General features: G+C 42.1%; 1 long non-coding RNA gene across 2 annotated transcripts in view; it reads right to left on the reverse strand.

Moving 5' to 3' along the window:
- LOC133469867 (uncharacterized) overlaps window positions 1-14,335 on the reverse strand; it is a 30,749-nt gene extending 16,414 nt beyond the window's left edge. Inside the window, exons 1-2 of one of the 2 annotated variants that reach the window (XR_009785801.1) lie at window positions 14,222-14,335; window positions 12,945-13,093 (exon numbers count right to left, since the gene is read on the reverse strand). This is a non-coding gene — a long non-coding RNA (uncharacterized LOC133469867). The other variant, XR_009785802.1, reaches the window with a different exon arrangement.
- Between the last annotated feature and the right edge of the window lie 4,546 nt (window positions 14,336-18,881).

The following is an 18,881-nucleotide window of genomic DNA, read 5'->3' on the forward strand; positions in this document are numbered from 1 at the left end:
CAAAACTACTGTATATCGTTTACAGGGAGTCTTTAGTAATTCTCAATAATTCTTATAATTCTGTTAAAGTACCTGCCTACCTTTATGATTGTCGGTTCTTGTTTCTATCAGCCTTTGGTTTGCAGTAGTATGCTTTTCCCCACCTATTGGTCTATTCTGAATTCTGCCTGGCAACAAGTGGCCATGCAAAGTTTCTGTGAGCAAGAACAAGCTCACCACCCTCCAAACAAGCAACGGTATGTTTGTGTGTGAGTGTTTACTGTATTTTTGCTCCAAGAACTGCTTTTGTGCACTTGGTCAGTGGTAACTCTGCACTCGACAAAAATACAGTTATATTTCATTGGAGTCATTTGTGACTGTCTGTTTATTTTCCTGTCCTGGCTCATCAGCCTCTGGTTTGACATTTTCTCTCAGTGGACTATGGGGCATTTACAATTGTGCCTCATAGAGTCTGCCCAGCAACAAGTGGCTGCGCAAACATGAGTCACGAGCAGGAACAAGAATCTGTCATCTGTTGAGCTACATTGCTGCACCTGTTATTTCAGGTGAATGTTTTTTTTTTCTTTGTTAGATTTTTGAAGACATATGAATATACTTGTGTTTTTACAACGTATTAGGGCCCTCTTAGAATTGTCGTTTCCTATGATTCTTTCAACGAATGAATAGACTTTTGTAGACCTCAAGTTTTGAAAACACGTGTATCCTGATGAAAATTTATTTTAGGGGTCTTGAACATGACCTCCCAAAATGATATAAAGATAAAATAAATACTCCCCTGCAAAGTTTTTTTTTTTTACCCAAGGCACCGATTGGCCATTTGGGTTTGAAGCAGCCATTTTTGTTGAATTCCAAGGCTCATACTGGAGAACTTGTCCAAATGAGCCCCAACTGGAAGCGGCTATCCCAGACAAATTGGCAGTTTGAAATTGCCAAGCTTTTTTTTTTTTTTTTTTTTTTTTTTCTTTTCTCTCTCTGTCATCTACTCCACATTATTGTTGTTGGCGCGTGGTGTCACATGATCATTTCGAAGCTGTTTCATTTGCCATGTTGCATTTTATTTTTCAAAAAACGAAAGTTGTAATCTTTACGATAACAAAGATGTATTTTATTTGATGTTATTTTTGAGATATGTCGTAATGTGTATTTTTTATTTTTTTTTGAAAAAAGTTACATATTTTCAAGATTCACGATTTGAAAATTTCAACCTGTCCAGTGAAATTCTTTGCTGTCCACATGGATGCCAACATAATATAAGACATTTAAAAAAAAAAATTTAAAGATAATCATACAAAGCTGATATTGAAGTCAAAGTTTATATTGTGAAGAAAGTCATATATTTCTAGTGACTTTAATTCTGGAAAACACACCTTTATTCTCTATAAAACAACAACAAAGTAAACAAACAAAAAAACAGTACTATATTCTCAAAAAAGTACCTTTCTCAACATGACTCTCCTGCATGCATTGCATTCTCTGTTTTGAACCAGCACCCCCCGCATGTGGAGACCTTTCTCCTTTTGGCCCCATCTCCGCAGTGCAATTGGATCAGCCAGACGAGCGGTACATCGTAGAGCACCAAACTGTCGGCTGCCATTGGAGGGCAGTAGAGCACCAGCACATCGCTAATGTGAACGCCACAGGGTTAGCACGAGCAGAGTGATGCTCGGGTTGGGGAAATGTGGACTGGTCAAGTCAGTTTTGGACTTAGAGTGGACCAAAACCAAAGTGCAGTTTGCATGTTTACAATATAAGCATAAGCCCCCACATTTTTTAGTATACTTGGTATGAATGGAATAGTGATCTTCAACTAATTGTGTGGACAACTCGGTGCAAAAGCAAGCATTATTGATTGATTGATTGATTGATTGATTATTTTGCAACACCAACCAGTTCAGGGTGTACCCCGCCTCCTGCCCGATGACAGCTGGGATAGGCTCCAGCACGCCCGCGACCCTAGTGAGGAGAAGCGGCTCAGAAAATGGATGGATGGATGGATGGATGGATGGATTTTGCAACACTACCTTAAGAGGTTTTCTGCACATTCCACCCAATCAATTTGAGGTCACCACAATTTGCCCTGATATTTCAAAAAGTGCACATTAGCTCACAATTAACTAATTGTGAGCTAATGTGTACTTTTTGGACTGAATACACAATTCATACTAATGAATTTTGATAGTGATTCTGTTTCCATTTTAAGGTAATGAGCGTTAAACCTTTAGGATTTCTATGTAATTTTATACATTTTTAGTCTCTGTTCCCACAGATCACGTTTTCCACGTATTCATATTTATGAGATTGCCAGTACTTTAGTATGGTGTTTAATCTTTTTTTTTTTTTCAAGAAAACATCAGCGAGTTTACAATTATAGGGGATGGTAGTATTTTACAATTGACGTGTACATCAACTCAAAACAAACCCAGCCAGGAAACGTCCATTTTAACCAGACCGCACATTTGTGTTTTCCTGTGTCTCCATTAACTTCCATGTTTCCTTTTAGATGATGGTGGTGGGTTTGGGTTTTGTGGGTGGGTGGGGGAGTTGCAGTGGGATGCCCCGGTCGGTCCCGTGTGCAATGTCCTCGAGCTGGGTCTGGTTCTTTTTTTTTTTTCCCCCTTCCTTTTTCTGTGTAAACAAAAACTCCTCGCTGTGAAGAGCTCCCATAGTTAAGAATTCCACTTAGAGAGAGCAATATGGCAGCATTCATGTTTTCTTTTCCTGAACGCTTTAAAGCCGCTCCATGTTGCTCTAAATGTAGCCTCAATGCCCAATTGGCCAAGCATATGTACGGACAATAAACCATGCAACTTGGAGTCACTAACTGATGTTTATCCAATCCAAACATCTGTTCATATACAGTGGTTTAAATCCATTTAGTTGTTATGCATTGATGTGGTACTAAGAAGATATGATGAAAATAAATGTGAAAGTCCGTTTTTTTTAAATGTTATGTTACATACACTCACCTGTCCCTTTATTGGGTACAACTGCTTAGTGAGATCCAATTTGACAATGTTTATAATTGTAGATGTAGTTGAAAGATGGTTTCTAATATGTATATTTAGGTGATTTGGAGACCATGTGATGCAACGTCATTTTATGCCACTGAAATCTGTTACCATCATAACAAATTTAAATGTAGCATGATTCATTCATTCATCTTCCGTTCCGCTTATCCTCACGCAGGTCGCGGGCGTGCCTGAGTCTATCCCAGCTATCTTCGGGCGAGAGGTGGGGTACACCCTGAACTAGTCACCAGCCAATCGCAGGGCATAAATTTAGCATTAATACCTTTTATAAAAGTGTCAGTCAAAACTGAACAGTATTTCTTGTATTAGATAGTACACCTGTATGTAATGTTTTGGCTGTTTTTGTAAGATCACATCCAACAGTTAGTTGAGTCATAGACTTCTACAAAGCGCCCTAAAATAATTCATTTTGTGGTCTTATAACAATTCTTTAGCCAATTCTCGTTCATATTATCTCAAATTTCATATGACCTATAATAACGAGCTAAGTTTGTCTTCCCAATTTAAAATAGTTAACAGTCTAAATACATTTCTGTGACGTTTTCATGAAAAAATTATTCCAAAGATCAAAAAGGATATCACATTTTAGACGCTGTTGGAATATGTTGTTGGAATTTTGATAAATACGTCTATTAGTTTATTTTTCAGGATGAAGCCTATTTAATTTTATTTGGCTAGGACGTCATTACTCAGATATTTGTCTTTCATATAATAAGATTGATAAGATGAGATTGGAGGTATTGTATTTATTACTTGAAAGCCATGGCAGATAAACCACAAACTGTGCAGGATGACTGTGGCGTTTTCGATAGACGAACAAAAACAAAAAAAAAAGAAACGCTGCAACCGTGTTTACAAGTGCCCGAGGGCGAAACGGGACCTTTTATTTCCCTCCCGCTAATTGTTTGATTTCCTGTTGCCGCTGGAGAGCTGAGTGTAGAGGGTGGAGGGGGGGATTGTGGTGGGGGGGGGGGGTGAACAAGGCCTGGCTTCACTCGATTTTGTCGGAAGTGGCACGATGGCTCCAGGCAAGCTTCTCTCCAGAGCTTTGTACAAATACCAAACGGTGACATCTGACGTTGTCTGTCTGCATTTCCTTTTTTTTAATCGTCCCCTTGTCCCGACCCCCACCCCCCTCCGCCATATACCGAGAAGCACCTGTGGTTGTTTGAGTCCTCATCCTTGCTCCCACCCTCATGAGCATGACAAGATAAATTGTCCTAAAGGTGCACACTCGAGTTTGATATTTACACAAATCCAAATCCTTACGTGGTCAACGCCTACCGACTCCGTGATTGTGTCATGAAACGGAACGATGGTAATTTATGTGGGTTACACGAATACCGACAAATATGAGCATTTTTCCTCATTATCTTGTGGTGTAGGGTGTATTAATATTGATCCCCCCCCCCCATCCACCATCTGACTGGAAAACAGTCAGGCCAACAATCGTACATACTAAACCTATTCAATATTTACGATCACAAATCTTGACGTGTGTGGTCAATGGCGAGTTCGGTCTTGACACGGACTCTGTGATTGTGACGTGAAATGGAACGATAGCCAGTTTAGTGCAGTACATGCTTATCGACACATATAGATTGTTGGCTGTATATGAAAGATTATCCTGAGTAATTAAGATGTGGTGTCGAGTGTCTTAAGATGTGAAACGGAACAATAACCAAACAGGATGGAACCTTAAGATCAAGCTGTTGCCAGGTACACTACCGATATCGTAATGTGTGGTGTGCTGTGTTGGTCGTCTCAAATACACCAGACATGATAAGAGGAGTAAGGACACACATTGCGTGTTTTTCTCGTCTTGTGGGGTCTCTCACATTAAAAAAAAAACAGTTAAAATGTTAAAAATTGGTATGTTTGTACCCTGCTTTACTCCAGCGGGCGGTGATATTTCTCTTTTGTAAGCTGCCGTCGAGGGAGATGACATTTTTACGACGAGCAGCACTGGTCAACAAGCCAGAATGCGGCCAAGCGTGGACTGTACCCCCTGGTTGTGGCCTGCCGAGTCGAGCGATGCGTTACCACCGAACGTTCTGCAGGATTGCAGCGCCGCATATAGCGCGGTGGTTTCGCCTTCCACTGCTTCGTCACACAGGGCTATTCTCATGCAAATTTATGTTAATCAGGACTCGGAAGATTGTTTTAATCGGATTGCTGCTCATTGTTTTGTTTTCCTTCCCCCCAAATTTTTTTTTTTTTTAAAAGTGCCGCTGTCAGGTGGCAATAAGCCAATAATTCCTCCCTGAGCTTTTTTTGACGTTTGCACAATCCCGCCAGGCAAACAAACTCTCTGCAGGGACCTCTGCGGTGACCGATTCTTTTGGCGGCTTCACTTCTGAACCTGGGGTAATGAGAATAAAAGCTGCATGGTAACCATAGAAACTTTAAAACAGGACCAAGTGAAAAAAATGTGTAACTTTCCTGCCATCAAAATTAAACCGCTCTGTTCCTCGTGATACATCAAATAAAGTTGCGTTTAAGTGTCCTTTAGGCTCATTTATGCTCCCACTGCATGTTGACCAGTCACTGCCCATATATTGTACTTCCATGTTTCCATGAACATCAAGCAAATAATCCGCCAGAAGGAACTGCTCTGAATCCAAATTTTCCCCGAATTCTGTACGAAGTTGGTATATTCTCCCCGTGCTTGCGTGGGTTGTCTCTGGGTACTCCGCCTTCCTGTCACATTCTATTGATTGACACTAAAGCGTGGCATGGTTATTTGTCCATACGTGCCCTGTGATTGACTGCCGACCAGTCAAGGATGTACCCCACCTGTTGCCCAAAAGTCAGCTGGAATAGGCTCCAGCTCACCTGAGACCCTAATGAGAACAAGTGCTATGGAGCACTACAGCAAGCACTACATGAAGCTCCTCAACTCACTTCGACATGGTTCCTTGACACCAATATGCCTCAAGGTGGCGTCAAAACAATACTTAGTGTATTTTTTAATACCTTTACCTATGTTTAAAGCGTGTGGGAGAGGTAAAACTATCCTTCCATCCATCCATCCATTTTCTGAGCTGCTTCTCCTCACTAGGGTCGCGGGTGCGCTGGAGCCTATCCCAGCTATCATCGGGCAGGAGGCGGGGTACACCCTCAACTGGTTGCCAGCCAATCGCAGGGCACATACAAACAAACAACCATTCGCACTCACATTCACACCTACGGGCAATTTAGAGTTGTCAATCAACCTACCATGCATGTTTTTGGGATGTGGGAGGAAACCGGTGTGCCCGGAGAAAACCCACGCAGGCACGGGGAGGACATGCAAACTCCACACAGGCGGGGCCGGGGATTGAACCCCGGTCCTCAGAACTGTGAGGCAGACGGTCTAACCATTCGCCGACCGTGCCACCAGAGGTAAAACTATACAAAAGAAATGAGATGATCTCTTTGTAAAGTGGATTTTCACCTATAGGACGTGGGCCTGGAATGTACCCCCTCAATAAAGGGACGTTCATTGTACAGCAAGTGTGATTGAGACGAGGCAAATGACAGCGGCGACGCAGTGACTGTCTTGTGGCACATCTCCTCGGGTGTTGTGTGACGGATGCCCCCGTCAGTGCCAGCACATTTCTGTCTGCCAGCGGGCCTTTAATCCCTCCTAATGGGGGTTGTCATCTCAGCGCTAATTTAAATGCTCCAACCACGAGGCTCCCCCACCTGGCCCCAGATAATCCCAGCACGAAAGGGCCTCCTTCCCCACAGCTAGCAGCCTCGGTTTTTGGGGGGCCCGGGGGCCCTCGCCACCCTCCTGCACGACAACAGCATCTTTCAATCATCTCTCCCTGATTGTATTAATCTTATCTGTGTTTAATTACATTTTTTAAGATTATTGCGGCATGCCATCTTTGCACGCTGTGGGGGCCACAGAGGGCTGCTCATTTCGCATGCATTTTCATTTGAGCGTAAATCCCCATCAAAGAGCGCCAGAAATTATAGGGGAGCAATTTTTCACGCTTGGGGGAGTTTGTAAACTACAACCTACAACCTCAAGTTACGGTGGTTATGTTGTTGTTAGACGCTTCTAAAATGGTCAATTCAATTTCACAGACAGAACATTTAATACCTAATAAGACAACGCTTCTCTACTGGCTTCACCCTGGGACCTACACTTTCACCTAGTCATTAAGTTTAATAGAAGAAATAAACTAGGATATGTCTTTCTTCCAAAGTGGATGTATGTTCTCTTGTTAAAATAAATAGACATACATATGTACATATGTAAAGTTCTGTTCCATCCATACATCTAATATTCTATCACTTATCCCGTTCAGGGTCAAGTGTTAGCTGTAGCCGATGCCAGTTGAAAGTAAATTTTCGTTACTGTCATAAAAATGGCAATACCATTTTAAAAGGTTAAAAAAAAGCAAATTTAACAACATGAAACATCAGGCATGTCAATCATGAGTTGACCCACAAAAAAGTCTGAAGAACCCATGCCCGAAAACACATGAGAAGTCTGCGATTTTGGTTTGAAGGAGTTAAGTTTTAACAAGCAGTAAGCACGCACAGCCTCTTATTTGGAGAACTATGCGAGCGAGAGTCTTCTTCTTTTCGTTTCCACAAAGCGATGTTATACGATAGTTTCCAATTTCTTGACAGTGAGAGAGTAAGAACAGGCACTAAGGAATAGTTTAAAAAGTGTATTTTAAGAAGTTCAAGTGTGTTTTAATATCTATAAATGTATTTAAACAAGGTGGGAGGGGTAAACTATGCCAAAAAAAAAATTCGGATTTTCACAGGTCTGGAACGTTTCCCAGTGATGAATGTGGATTCATTGTATATGCAATAGCTACCTTCTTGACACTCTTTCTTTGTCTGTATTTTTGCAATGATTGAGCTGGTTGCAGCTTTAATTAGATTTTCTTTCTTAATTTTTAATTTTATTTTTGTTCTGTCTTTTGTTGCCACAATTAGAGAGGATGTCGAGGATTGCGTTTAATTAACCCGGGCTCTTTCGCTACCTCACGATTTCCATCAGCATTCACCGTGTAACGAGCACAAGGCGCTTCCACATCTGCATCATCACCAGCTTGTCAGGCCTAACGAAGCGGCGGATGCTCGAGAGTGATTGCAATCAGGGCGACGCTTTCGTCACGCGAGTAAACAAATCAAGCGGTCCGCTCGGGTCGAGTCGAGTGTTTGTTTGATTGCGAACTCCTCCTTTCTACCGGGCGCTGACCTGCCGGGCTGCGAAGCACCTCAGCTAAATCTCGAAATGCCTCGATACCTAGCGTCTTGACAAAGAGACAACATTCTTCAACAATACTGTGTGCCACACATAATTTACATCCAGCAGCAGTGACATTCGTCTGTACCGGTGTTTTAAGGCATTTAGCAACCAGCAGGTATAGAAAGCCATTGAAGCACTTATTTTCTTATTTTCCACTGTTGTATGACAGTTTTGCACAGTAGAATAAGTAGGAATGACTAGGGCACAATAGCAGAAGACATAGATGTTATGAATGAGGCAAAACTGTACTACTTGACATGCATGCTACTAGTACCACTAGATGTTAGCAGAATTCTCTATAGTAGTATCACTAGTTCTACTAATGCGCAGAAATTCATATAGTAGTGGAAAGCAGTAGTGGGGGGAAAGAAAATTTACTAAAAAGACGGTTGTTTTACTTTGTACTATAGATATTTTGTCGTTTACTCGAGTAATCACTTACTAACATGCATTTTATTCTCATTTATGAGGGCTGGACGTCTAACCCTAAACTGCATATGTTGGTACTGAGTGGATGGTATAATCTCTGTACCGAATTTGAGACAACAAAATCATCCATCCATCCATTTTCTGAACAGCTGATCCTCACTAGTGTCGCAAGTGCGCTTGTGCCTATGTCAGCTGCCTCCTGACGAGAGGCGGGGTACACCCTGAACTGGTCGCCAGCCAATCAACCTTTGCTAAATGGTTAGCATTCACAATTACCATTGGCGCGCTAGCAATTACCATTTTAGGTTAAAAAAAACAAAAACAAAAACATTCAGCTCCCTCATACATCTTGTTATATGTATATTATACATCTAATAGTGTATTAAAGGCGGCACGGTGGCCGACTGGTTAGAGCGTCAGCCTCACAGTTCTGAGGTGCGGGGTTCAATCCCTGTCCCCGCCTGTGTGGAGTTTGCATGTTCTCCCCGTGCCTGCGTGGGTTTTCTCCGGGCACTCCGGTTTCCTCCCACATCCCAAAAACATGCATTAATTGGAGATTCTAAATTGTCCATAGGCATGACTGTGAGTGCGAATGGTTGTTTGTTTCTATGTTCCCTGCAATTGGCTGGCAACCGGTTCAGGGTGTACCCCGCCTCCTGCCCGATGACAGCTGGGATAGGCTCCAGCACGCCCGTGACCCTAGTGAGGAGAAGCAGCTCAGAAAATGGATGGATGGATGGATAGTGTATTAAAAATCACTTACAGACTTTCGACTGTTGTTTTGGCAAAATTTTTCATTGGTCCAACAGTGCATCCCTTTGAAACAAATTTCCGTACGGTAAACATGGACAGTGGCCAAATGGTTCTGGACAGGGCAAATATGTTTTTATCCATGTATGTTTTGCCTCGAGATAGAAATTTTAGCGTCGACTCAGCAGATTGAGATGATTTTTTGTAACTATTTTTTTCACAGCCCTACAAAGAGCGCACTAGTACATGGAGAGTTCTGCGCACTAGTAAGATATTGAATAAATGCTCAAACTGCTTTCCATAAGCCGGACCATCAGGAACACTTCCAGTTGGTAGTTTTCCCACTTTGTACAAGGCTTTGTTTCCAACTATCCAGCAGCTCCGCTTTTGCCTGACAGGAGGCCGTAATGGTGATTATTGCAACACTTTTTTTTTTTTTTTTTTTTTTTTTTATACAGAGGGGATAAAAAAAAAAAAAGATTTGATGTTCAAAGGTGTTGCATCACCTGAAAAGCGTCCAGGCCGTGTGAGGCGACATCACACATGATTACACGCGTATTATTGTTAAGACTTCAAGTAGCTCTGTAAAATAAATGTGACGGTGAGCTAGCCTCATTTGAATAATGTCTGGAGTGCGAGACAGATAGAAGGATTTTTTGGGCAAAAGAGGGGGGTGCTGTTCCAGAAGGGACAAAGGAATGAGTCTTGGCAGCACATGAAAATGATCGTTTGACTTCAAATGTCGCCGTTTGATCAGTAAGCAGAAGCCGTCTCAACCGTGCCGCTCGCATTTGATCCGTACACGTGTGTTTTCTTGTTGAGTGGACATCCAATCAAAAGTGAAACGGCGGCGTTGTCGGGGAGCTTCGCTCGCCGCGGCCAAGGCCGAGTTTTTCCGGGGTTAATGAGCAAAAAAAACAAAAACAAAAAAGTCGTTTTGGAGTATTCAAGCGTTTCGCCACGACACATTAGCATGTCTCCATTAGCACAGGAGAGAGAGAGAGTGTCCGTGTTTGACGCCGGCAGAAGACGCCTCTTCAACAAAGCATTACTGATAAAAGGATTAACTAATTTAATTAACAGACTAAAGTACTTTATAACTGTTAATTACGTGCTTCCCTTTGCCGCTCCGGGCCTCTAGCACCCTTTGTTTGAATGCTCCTTGTCTGGCCTAATTGACCTCTGGGGAGCTTTTGGTGTGTGCATCGGGGGGCGGGGCCTAACACGATCCAGCAGCATGTATAAACAAATCTTGGGCGACGTGCGACTGGAGAGAGTGAATGCTTATCGCAGTGACCTTTGGTGGCGTCTGCATTTTGGAATCCTTTTTAGATGCCTGAACACATTTCCATCGTGAGATGAAACTTCATCAATTTATTGATAATATAAAAATAAATACAATCCCAGATACACACACACCAAAAGCATTGCAAAACCTTTTATTTTGAATGTGAAAAATATATATACTTTTTGCAAATTGTAAGCAGGAGCAAACATCCCACATAATGTTCTTAAATAACTAAAACAATAGTGGTGTATTTAATCTGCAGCAAACATTAGGGTGTCTTTCTCCCTGCATTCACTGCAGACAAGGTTATTATCCAAAAAAAGCACAACAAATATTGCTATCACTTGGGCTGCCGTAGATCTTGTTTTGTAACGTAACATATACATCTTTGTACCTCTTCTTTGCTGTTTGACGTGCGTCGTCTTTCGCACACCTGCTGGGGAAGCAGAAAGACGTCTGCTGATATTTTCAATGCTGCGAAATATGGTAGTAACAGTATTTGTAATTTATCGTTTCAGGTGTCTTTTTTTGCTATTGCGGCACGCACCAGATGTGAGGAGATGAAATAAAACTCCTGCTACTTTAAAAAAAAAAAAAGCTAAATACAGTAGTAATGGTAATTAAAATTAGAAACTGTTATAATAAGTTGCTGTTTCCGTCCTTTTCATCTGCTTCTTGTCCATTGTTTTTTTCAGTAGCAGCACATAATGGATACGAGAAGCCGAAAACTACTTTTATTACTCTCAAAGATGCAAAATGCAGTAATAACAATAATTACAAATTCAAATGGTAATACTAAGTTACATTTCCTGTCTTCTTCTTCTTTTCTGAGTTACTATTTCTATCCTTTCATCTTCTCCGTTTGATGTTGGGAGAAGCCAAAAGACAACTCATACCTCAGAGACGCTAAATACGCTAAAAACTATCATTACAATTGGAAAAAAAAAGTAATACTAACTTACCTCTTCTTTTTTTTTTCTTTGTTTCTTTTCTGTTTTCAAGAAGCCAAAAGACAACTACAACTCTCCGAGATGCTAAATACGGTAGTTAGGATGATCAAAATTTGAAAGTGTAATACTAAGTTACCATTGCCATCGTCTGCTTGTTCTCTTTCTCTGTTTGCTGAAAGACAACTACTACTCGTTACTACTGCATTTTGAAAAGGGAATAATTGATGTTCTCCCTTGATGGGATACAGTGACATCTTACCGCAGTTATCTTTGGTGTGGATACTTTCTCTGCATTTGGGAATCTGGACTACATCCCTAAAAACATGCAAATGTGTTCACATTTTTTAAATTCTAAACCGTTTAAAACGGTAATACTAAATTACCATTTCCATCCTCTACCTCTTTTTTTTTTTGCGCTATTGTGGTGGGATTAGAGTAGCCAAAAGGCAACTACTAACGCTAAAAACGGTAGTCACGATGATACACGATACACACTTTAATATTGTTATTATTTTTACATGGAACCTTTTCAAACAGGGCCAATATCATCTTTGGAGTTGTAGGCATAAAAGTTTGCCATCGGTTTTGCAACGTTTTGCTGTGGGAGCGTGTGCATGTGTACACCATTCATCAAGCATGTCAGCGGGCATTATAGGGCTTTGAAGTAAACCGTTGAAGGTTTGTTTTCTTTCTTCGAGACTTTTTCATGCCACCACACCGAGGCCGAGGACGGCGACTCTTTTATCCCTGACGGTGTCTCCTCCGACGCGTGGCCAATCACATTATTAACCTCCCAAGGCCGCAGTCAAAAGGCTTGATATATGCGATCCCGTCTCCCATCCATTCCCCCGTCTGAACCCGCTCCATTTTCTTGTAACCCCTTCTCTCCCCTCCAATGGGTCGGTGGGGTCCAACGAAGTCCTAATGATGCCTCGGACAAGCGATCCATCAGTTGGCAATTACAACATCTGTCGCGACGACAAAGATGACTCTCTTTCGGGGGGGGGGGGGGGACTTAGCCACAATTATGTCTGAGTTTGGGTTGGGTTGATGGCAGGGGCGGGGGGCCTCCGGGAGGGTGGTAAAAAAGGGCCGCTCCACAACACAGATAGACATGTTGACAGCAAACACAAACATAGCAAAACAAATGGTTCACGCCTACCTCTTTAGATTGCCATTCAAACGCACTCCACAACTCTGTGAACAGCGCTCTATCTTCTATAGAGGGAAGAACTTACCAGCTGCCATCGTCTCTCCTCGCCTATAAATAGGAGCTTTCACTCGGGGACAATGAGAGGGCTCCTCCTTTCTCCAGGCCGCCACGTTTTCATTTCAATAGCCATAGATCAATGGCGAACAACACTCTCAAAAGTGATAGGGGCTTACACTGCAGAAAACAGAAGAAAAAGACAAAAGAAAACTATTTTTTTAAGTAATGAAAGAAATATTTTATTTAATTGAAGCAAAGTTATCTGTCAATAGAAAAGAAGATTTTTCTTAAAACAAGTAAACATACAGTTGCTAGCCTTTAAAAAAAATAAAACTGCTTCATTCTACCTCCAATTCAGAATCAGAATCAACTTTATTGGCCAAGTATGTCCAAGACACACAAGGAATTTGTCTGTTATTTATTAAGCTGCATTTTTAACCAATAATAAAATCTCAATAATGAAAATTAGGCTAGTCTGAACATATGAAGCCTGCTCCGATGAGAGAGGAAACGTCTTCTAAGACGACTAGAACAGTCCTCTTGTGATCGATTCAATGGCCTAAGAACGTAATGATGATGAATGAGGATATTCACAGGAAACTTTTCAGCACCATACTTTTGTATTTAATATTTTAGGACAGTTTGTTTTCAAACATTTGTAAGGTACAATTGTTATTTAACTTCTAATTTTAATTGAATCATTACTTAAGTATAATTTTTTTGTGTTAATGTTTAATCTAGGTGTAATTTTACAGTGGCTTGCAATAATATTAAAAGCTAAGTCATTACTTTAGGTGGCACTTGGTGTAAAAAAGTTTGAGAACCACTGGAGTTGACCGTTTAACAAGCCCTCCAAATGGTGAGTCAGCAAAAAACGACAACGTGGGCATGAGGCATATCGCAGTCGGCCGAGTTTCAACACCCGTCTCAGGTGGATATATTTTCAGACGACGCCTTTCACGCCGTCTTTTCGTCCTTTCACTCAGTGGGAGGAAGGTGTGGAACTTAGCTTTTTCTTCCGCCCCCACTTTAAGTCTAGCACTGGATAGATGGCATGACATCACGGGCCAAGATGGCAGCACAATACAAAGGTCACACGGCCCATTGATCTGTGGGGGTGCGGGGAGTGCCCCGGATAGCAACTCCCCTGTATTATGTTCACAACGCACGCGAGGTCTTACGCACACTGCGCCATAGAAACAGACCACAAATGGAGCCTTGTTGTCTACCCATTCACGGGCCCGCAATCAGTGGATTTACACTTTGATGTGGAGCCGGGGAATAAAGCCCTTTTCGAGCACTGACCTTTATCGACTGACGGATTAAAATCCATAGACCTCGCTCTCCCTCTCTCGAGCTCTCGAGCTCTTTCTCTCAAAAACTACATATCTAAGTTACAGTCCTTCTCGCTCTTGCCACTGAGGCATTTCTAAACCCAGTCTTTTTTTTTTCAGTTTTTTTCCCCTCGCTCCACCCTCCTGCTCTCTGATCTCACACCAACTTTTGTGCCTGGCTGCTAGCGCAGAACATTTTTCTCGACAGGAAACGGCGTTATTGTGCCCTGCCTGCAAATGTGCAGATATCGAACAGTTGTCAAGCAAAGTTTTCCCACTTCCTACACACAGTATTCACATTCACAGGCATCCCTTCTCTCTTCAGTGTAGAAACAATTAGAGCAGCTATAGTTCAGTTGCTGACAGTCTACTTCTTACCCAAAGCTATTTTTCACTCTCTGTTGAAGTTGACTTTAAACTGACACAATACAGTACCATACACGCATCAAATTCAAAATGAGTGAATATTTACAAAAACAATCAACTTCATCAGTTTGAACATTAAATGTCTATGTTGTGTATTCAATTGAATATAAGCGGAAAATGATCTGCAAATCCTTGTATTCTCTTTTTATTTACATTTCACACAACGTCCCAACTTCATTGGAATTGGGGTTTGTACACCGTCCCCGATGCCCACTTGAACACGTTTCTTTCGTCTGCTGTTTGCCCTGAGGTGCCATCTTGAAGAAAATAAACAAGGTCCATCGCTTCTCGACCCGAATGCTTCGTCAGAGATGCACGCCACCTTATAAGAACACTTGACAGCCCAAGTAGTGTCACGCCAAAACTGGCAGCCTGTATGCAGTGGAGCATTTTAATAATCTCAAATCCACTTTATGCAGCTGGTGCTTTAGGGAAGGCCCACCTGAGAATTGTGAGGCCGCCCGCTGTGAGTCAACCATCAGCATTAGAGAACATTACCACTGTGCAGGCAAAAAACAACAACAACAACAAAAAAACACTCAGGCTATTTCCCCGTAGAAAATGTCAATGCTACAAGCCTTTCCCAGAGCTCCTCTAAGTGCAATGAGACTTCGAGTCTTCGTTTACATCCGCCGCCATCGGCCCAAAAGACCTATTTGACCCGCTGCTACGCCGCTTCCATTCGAGTAATTACTCCCCTGTTACCGCCAGCTTCTGTTAAAGAGTCGTTAATTTGTTCACTAAACAATCGGGGGTTTTTTAGCACTCAAAGAGTTGAGACAGCTTCGGAGCAGCATAAGATCGCGAGACCTTCTGTTTTGAAAAACAATTACACCACAGCGAAACAAGGCCCCGCGTGTGCAACAATGACAAGAGAATTGTGCCTTCAGGCAGAAAACATTTTACACGCTGGCGATTGAAGGGGGGATTTTCTAGTTGATGAGCACAAAGTACATGGCCCTTTTCTTACAAATGGGGAGAAAACAACAAGGTGCACTGAAAGGGAAAAAAAAAACAGTTCAATAAAATATTAATAGGATATATTTACAGACAAGCTACTATAACCAACAGCGCTCTTCGGGGACTGTAGAGTTGAGAGCGCTTGAGCTCCACTGACAACCACTTGGTGCAGCGGTACATGCACACACCAGACTCAGAACACACTCATGAGCACACTTGTTTAATTGATGCAGGGACAGGAGCAAGAGCGGGTCGTTCTTGTACTTTCGGAAGACACTGGAAGCAGGACTCGCTGTGTTTTTTTATTGGCGAGGGGTGGAGGGTGTCATATGGTCATATTTAAAGCGGTAATCTTTAAAATGTGAGCGCCCACAGATATGGCGAGGGAAAAAAAAAACGTAGTGTATCGAGATGACCAACACACCACACCGTGCACATAACGATGTCTGTCGTAGTACCAAGACTGACCTGTGAAAGGCAGCATGGTGCCAGAAGAAAAAGTTGTAGTATGAGAAGAAATAGAGAGGGCCAGGCCGTTAGCTTGTTTCTATGATGGTGAATGGCTTGGGAGACGCGTTATGTACGTTATTCAGGAGCTTAAGGTCGCTTCGTGATCAGCTCGCATGATATCTGTGGCTCAACCAAACTCAGCGTTGACCATTTACTGTACTTAAGGATTTGCGATTGGTAATATTAAACAGGTTTGTCGTGCCCGGCCATTTTCCGAGCAGATCTTGAAGGGAGAAACATACCATATACCACAGGATAATTGTTCAGGATAATCTTTCAGAGATATCCGACAATCAGTGTTGACCAGATACATAAGGATATGCGATCACAAATATTAAACAGGTTTAACATTTACGATTGTTTGCTCCAACTGTTTTCTGAGCAGATCATGGAGGAAAAATCAGTCTTAGCACACCCCACACCACAGGATAATCATCCAACCATCCAGCCTTTGTTGACTTTGAACACAAGGAAGGAAAAATGCTCCAAATCGACCCGATTATTGGTATGTATGTATGTATGTTTGTAATTGACCATCATTCCGTTTCAACTCAGAATCACGGAGTCCTTGGCTTGGCCACCTTCAGTGTTGAGCGCACACACGTAAGAATTTACAATTGTTGATATTGAACAGGTTTAACATTTATGATTGTTCCCCACGAGCATTGTCCTGAGCAGATCAAGAAGGGGAAATTACTATTAAAGCGCCTTTAATCCTTGTGAGACATCTGAGAATCAGGCCTTTGCTGACTTTGGTCGAAAGGGAGGGAAAATGCTCAAATTGGGCCTGATTGTCGGTATGTGCATACCCCTCGTAAAAGCCACAAGCTCAAGGACTTCACTGCATTGTGAGAATGCCAACATAGCTAAGACCGTCAGTTGGTCAGCGTCGATTCACCAGTGACCAAGGTTGATGGTTCGGGAGGGGTGGATTATGTTATCAGCAGAGTCCCACAAACACCCTTCCCCAGTATCCCTTTCCTGTCTGTTCCCCTTTTTCGCGATAGCTTTCTGCGTCCTAGAAAACTTTGTTTACCTAATTCTCGCAGCATATTTCTTTGCCACAGGAGGTTGGTTATGACAAATTAGAAGTCTACAAATGTTCTGATGGTGCAAAGGCTCCAGCTGTCACCAGGGAGACGGTGATCAGGTTTCCGAGCCGCATGGTCTCTTGGCGCCACAAAGAGTTCCATATGGTCATCCAAATGCTTGCACCTAAATCTGCTCCCAATCTCCACCCTGGAGCTGAGCCCCTTCCACCGAATTAGTCACAAGACTTCTGGAACATGTGAGGGACGAGACAATAGAATTTACAGACCCCTAAGTACTCAGCTCAATCATATTCGATATTCTTTCAATTCATGCTTTATTTTTGCTATACGCGCAGATGAATACAGTACAATGCTTCTGTTTCCTTTGCCAATGTTATCGCTCCTTGACCATGTGTTCACTTAATGGTCTAAATGTGAGGGGATCTGCAGGTTTAAGAATGCCAATTTTAAGACTTTTAAAGACCTTTTTAAAGTCATTTTGATTAAGACCTCTGACTAAACCGGTGCAAAAATGTCAGACAATTTGACGTGGAGACATGCAGCATTTCGGAGGTCGAGCCAAGAGAGGGTTTCAGATACAGACCTTTATATCGTCCTACATGTAAATGGTTCAGACCAATGAAAGGACAGTTGGTCAGATGGAAAACATCATGTTGGGATACAAAGGTGGAAAGGCCTCCAGTCACTTTCACACCTCCACCTTTCCCTATTGTTCTCGATCAGACAAACTGGAGTTGCTCTTGAATAATGTAGGTCAAATTCAGTCTACCCATAAAGGTTATATTGCATTTTAGTTTCATGTTTCATTGTTGTAAGGAATGTATGTAGTGTCTTTCAGGCCGAGATAGAGGTCATTATTCTACTAAATGTTTTTTTTTTCACTGAATTATGATTTACAACAGACAATTTACAATACATCAACATAGTGCAGAAAGTTAAAGCAGATTTCCTTCCAACTTGTCAAACATTGTGTCATTCTCTTATGGAGCACAAAAATATCTCCTCTCGAGGTTCAATAGCAAAGAGAAAAGGGATGGGTGAGCTATAATTAACCGGCAGGTCGGCGCTGATGTCATTGACGCAGCAAGGAGGTGGAAGGTGGCACTGCCAAGGCACCTGTTGTTGTGTAGCGCAGCATCTGATATCATTACCTACCCAGCCGGAGCGCCAATGTCCCTGCTGGGTCGCGAACTGTCCAAACGACCGACCTTTCACACACATATACACACACACATACACACACAAAACCGCTGTCATCTACTGTCATCATGTCCTATACGTAACTCATTCTGACAGTCCTTAACACCTAGAGGGCAGCCAGACACAGAGAGTTCCAATTACTGGTAATGGTATTTTGATGAGGTCTGCTTAACTTATGCTACTGTCAAAATGCAGCTGTACAAATATGAATGAATGATGACATGTACAAAGATGTAAAATAAAAGAGTTTACTATTAGAATTGTGGTTCAATGTAAACACGTCAGTCCGTTGTGTATTAAAATGCCAAATCGGAATGGTAATCGACACACTATGTCCACACGCCTTCATTTTCTCGTTGACAAAATTCAGCACCCCTCTCCCAATGTTTTTTAACCAAATTTTACAGCCCTTAACACGTCAATATTGACCTCTTAAAACTTTACATCACTGTACAAGGAAAAGCATGTAACTCTAATGTTTGT

The sequence above is a fragment of the Phyllopteryx taeniolatus genome, chromosome 20, assembly GCF_024500385.1.
Source record: "Phyllopteryx taeniolatus isolate TA_2022b chromosome 20, UOR_Ptae_1.2, whole genome shotgun sequence".
Taxonomy (NCBI): Eukaryota; Metazoa; Chordata; class Actinopteri; order Syngnathiformes; family Syngnathidae; genus Phyllopteryx; species Phyllopteryx taeniolatus.